This window comes from Morone saxatilis, unplaced genomic scaffold (genome assembly GCF_004916995.1).
Source record: "Morone saxatilis isolate NCDOM2014 unplaced genomic scaffold, NCSU_SB_2.0 Contig16, whole genome shotgun sequence".
NCBI classification, from domain to species: Eukaryota; Metazoa; Chordata; class Actinopteri; family Moronidae; genus Morone; species Morone saxatilis.
Window position 1 is genome coordinate 24545331 of NW_023339718.1, and position 4625 is coordinate 24549955.

Sequence of the window (4625 nt, forward strand, 5' to 3'; positions counted from 1 at the left end):
GGTATACAAAATATACGTTGCTGGGCAGCTGGGATACAACTTATCTGGTGTTTATATCGTCTTGTTTCATAGGCGATTTCAACCATTCGTGCAAGGGTAAGAGCATATTAACATAGCTAACACTGTCTTAGAGCCAGTCAGGAGGAGAGAAAGAAAAGCCTTCAGTGCTGTTCTTTGCTCTTCTTTCAGTGAAGAAATACTCTCCAGTTCTGATATAACTGATGCTAGCAGAATCAGTGCTAACCTCTTAAGTAGCCACCATTGTTGTTTTTGAGCAAAAAGTCACTTCTCCCACATGTCGTCACACACTAGTGTTAAACTAGTGTTACGCCTGTAGCTCATGCCGTAGCTGCCAGTAGTTCCTCATATTACGTGGATTGGTCCGTAACTATTGTACCGACCACAAATGCATGAATTGAAGCTTGGCAAGATGGATTCTTGCGTGATCTGATGATTTTCTGTTTTTTTCATGGCGGATGGACAGACCTCACTTTGTGATGTGATAGCCTTTGGCAGTGTGTAAAAACTTCTGCCTGAATTTGTGCGGTTGATGGCACAACAGCTCTTTTAGCAGCGTTTCCCATGTTTTTATTTCCATGTGAATGCACAATGGCAGATGCTGACTGCTGCGTGTTTGCCATTACGAGTGGAGAGATTAACATCTTCTGTGCACCGTGACCTCACATGCATAGCCTCCATACCCGTCAGTGTGTGTCAAGTCTCACGATCTTTAAGAACATGCCAATTGTTCACCCATACACCACCTGACCTTCAAACCCTTACTATGCACTAAACTCTTTTAATGTCAGACTTTTCCCTGTTTTAGTCATGTTACTTCCATGTGTGTAATACTTGTGAGAAAGTGGGCTTTTCACAGTTTTTGTGCACATACCATTATGAATTCAGCTCATTAACTCTGCCTGACCCACCCATGGGTCTATCATTATAAATGTATGTTGTTTGAATAAGCCATGGTCACATCCTCAGAACAGAATTTTTAATTCTAGTGAGATAAAAGTTTCTAAAGATACCAAAGAAAATGTTTGGGACATCTCTAGCAAATTATGAAACATTTAATGGCTAAAGGGCTTTAGTTGAATAATTACCTCAAGACAATAATGCATACTGTAGCTTTAAACCTGGAGTGTGAGACATAAATGTTATATTTAAGCCCTTGCCAAATGAGTTCACACAATGTTGAATTAGCCTACCACTGCCAGGTAAATCTCGCTGTACTTCGCAGAAGAGTCAAGTTTGTAAATTTGGTTCACCTATTGGTTTGTGGAGTACTGTTTGAAAGCCTCAGAATTGCCATTATGGTCATTGTCATGTTGGTTTTCTGCAGCCAGTAGCAGTGATGTACGTACGATGCAAGTTGGGTTGCACTTATTAGCTGTGCAGTTTTAACACGTACATTGTAGGAAACAATGCCAGCTGGCCTGGCTGTATACTTGTAAGACAGATACACTAAAATATGTTTCTGAAAAGATTTGAGGTGAGAAATAGCCAACACAGTAACAGAATCTCGATTTATATTTGATCAGCACTGCCAAGTTTGACAGTTTAGAATTACTTGTAAATCACAAGGTAGCCACACACTACACCATCCTCTGTTTTACTCTAAATGGCACCATTGTGCTGTTTGGAAGAAGACTTGCAACTAGCGATGCGTCAACAGTGCTGCCAGAAGGGGGAGACAAAAGTTCCACACTGTAGCTTTAAAGCAACACTATGCAAGATGTGGTATTTGTTGCAATTTGGCACCCACAGTTTCAGATGCAATACAATGGTTGTAAATATGGACAGCTGTGTGCGTTCATTTGTTATTACTACATTACTCATCAAAAACTAGTCGACAACTTTGCTAAGAGAAAGCTCTCACCAAAGACTAAAAGTCAGTCCCACATTTACTCTTATCTGGCTGCTTCTCTCTTTCCTTTTCTTTTCTTAGCTTCCTCCATCGTTCTCTTTTTCGTTCTAATTTTTTCGGTCTTTTCGCCTCTGCCATTAGCTATGTCCATAAGGCCTGAGCCCAGTTACATTGCTCCGGTTCTGGCTGCGCTCTCTGTGGGCCTGAAAACCTCCCCCTCCCGGCAGTCCAAAGCTCTCATGCTATCAGTGTAAAGACCAACATTCTCCCGGTGTGCTTAAGCTAACTAGCTAACAGAAGCTACAGCCGGAGGACTTCAGAGGGAAAACCAGAAAACTTTTTCACTGTAAACTATGATCGTTTCACCAAAATCAGTGACATAGTTGGCGGTGTGGCCGACAGCTGGAGAGCATTATCCAGACCCGGAGCCAAAGGTTAACAACAATAGGCGAACAGGGTGCAGACTGGGAATGACAGATATGAGAGATAATGTTGCTTTAAGAAAGTGTTTGAACATACAGATAAAGTCGTACAAAGTATGTCATATGGAGTGAATAAATGTATGTTTTTAGAGAAATTTCAGCTTCTGTATTAAGATACCATGTTCATTACACGAAATGTTATGTTTCCAGACTGTGGACAATGCGTTAAACCTTCTCTTTCAAGTTGACATGTCCCTGCCTTTCTTGCATTTAGGATGTGGTTGGTTTAGGATTGCAGCCCTCCCATGGTGTAGAGTGCTTTACACCTGGGGCAGTGTTTGTGAGGAGCAGTCTTTTCACCAGCCATTAGACTAATTGAACAATTATGAGCTTAAGCGAAAAGAAAACCCTCAGGTGGTCTCCAAGACTCAATTTGTCTTAAAATCTGTCCCAATTATCACATGGTTTGCAAAGTGATCTGTTTACTTTTGTTTTGGCAGCTACTCATTTGGTATGTGCTGTGGAAATTAAATGCTCAAATCATATGGTTTATTTCCCCAAGGGTGCTCATAATGAAGATTCAGGCATAAATATTATATAAACTTTCATTAATCCCCTCCAATTGAATCCTTATGAATGGAAGATGAAAGAGTGGCATTTGACTGGAGATAATTTCTGTGCCATTTAATCCTGGCAGTTACAACCAATTTAGTTTTAAAGCAGTGCAGGAGGCTGGTAATTATTTCTTTGACCTTGGAGACCCAAACGCAAGGTTGTCAATCAAATTAGCCATTATATTTCAAGCTACTCAGATTTTTGAAAGCATGTTTTACACAGTTACACAGCAATAAAATGAACACAAAACGAAATAACAGGATGATAAATGGATTCACAAACAGAATACAGGACAGAGAGTCTCTCATCATTTCTGAATCACAATTTTCCAGCCATGGCTGCGCCTTATTATACCAGGCAGACCAATCAAAATCCACATAATTGTAGATGACATTTCATTTGCAGAGCAAAAATTCTAAATCCGGGGAAATAGCTGGGAGATTGATCATGTGTCTCCGTTTTTGCTTCCACTGCTCAATCTTTTCTTCAACACTCAAAAGCAGAAGGAAGCGGAGGACAGAGTATTAGCATATGATAAACATTTCAAGTCAAATGCAGCATGCCAGAAGACTGATGGTTATAGCTGTGTTCTGCATGCATATAGAAATCTCCCACCATAACATCCCATTTCCATCAAATATGTCAGAAGTGTTTCCTTCCTGATCTCTCCTTATCTTTGCATAAACCCACAGGAGATCGGAGAAACAACATTATTTGGGACACAAATTGATGAGTGTTCTCTTTAAAATGAGTGTAACAGCTGGTGGTGCACAATTTGCATTATGTGTTGTGACAGTTTTACTTTCGATGGCACTAGAATACTTTTGGTTTAAAGTGTCTTTTATATGATGTTAGATGTCTGCACCAAAAGATGTACTAAAAGGCAATGTGTGTGTAACAGATCTTCACTGCAAATCTAGACCATGTTTTAAAATATAAACTCAAAAGTTAAAGATCCCCTCCAGACATGTATTACGTAAGTCTGGTCGCCACAATAATGTGTGATGTGTTTTTTCTGCAGAAAAAGCATAATTTCCACATTAAAATCCTTCAATAGTCATCTACTTCTCCCACCTCATTAAAAAATCCACAAATTAAGAATATTTGTTCATTTCTAGAGTTTTCACAAACAAGATGTCTCCTACTTCACTGTAAAGTGTATATGCACTGGTGGCTTGTATAAGTTGCATACTAGACCAGGAGTAGGGATGTCACGGTACCAGAAATTTAGTGTCCCAATCAAGTTTTTTTGCCCCCCGTTCCATTTTTTGCCCGTCACTATATTTTGTACACTAAATAACTAATAAATAAAGTAGGCCACAAAATAACCAACCCTCTGTAATCTTTTTTGGTCTTGTAGCTGTCTAGAGGCAGTTTCTCGCTCCCTTTAAAAGTGTTGTGCAGTGTTTGTTGCGTCAGTGCAGACTTTACCTAAATGAACTGGATTCTGCTGACTGTTTATTGTTCTCGTCCGTACATTTGTTGAGCGAATTACATTAATAAAAAATGACTCTTAGTTGCTTTTTGTTTGCAGGGCTTTTGTCGCACTTGCAGTGGTGTGGTGAGTGCGCTCTCTGCCTCGCCTCTGGCCATGAGCTCAGCCCCCGCCCGCGACGACGAAGCACTGCACAAAAATTTCCAGAGTAAATCACCCATAGAGCTGCACTTGTCGCCGTCTTTTACATGTTGTTCTTCTTCTTCCTGTGGCATTTAACGGC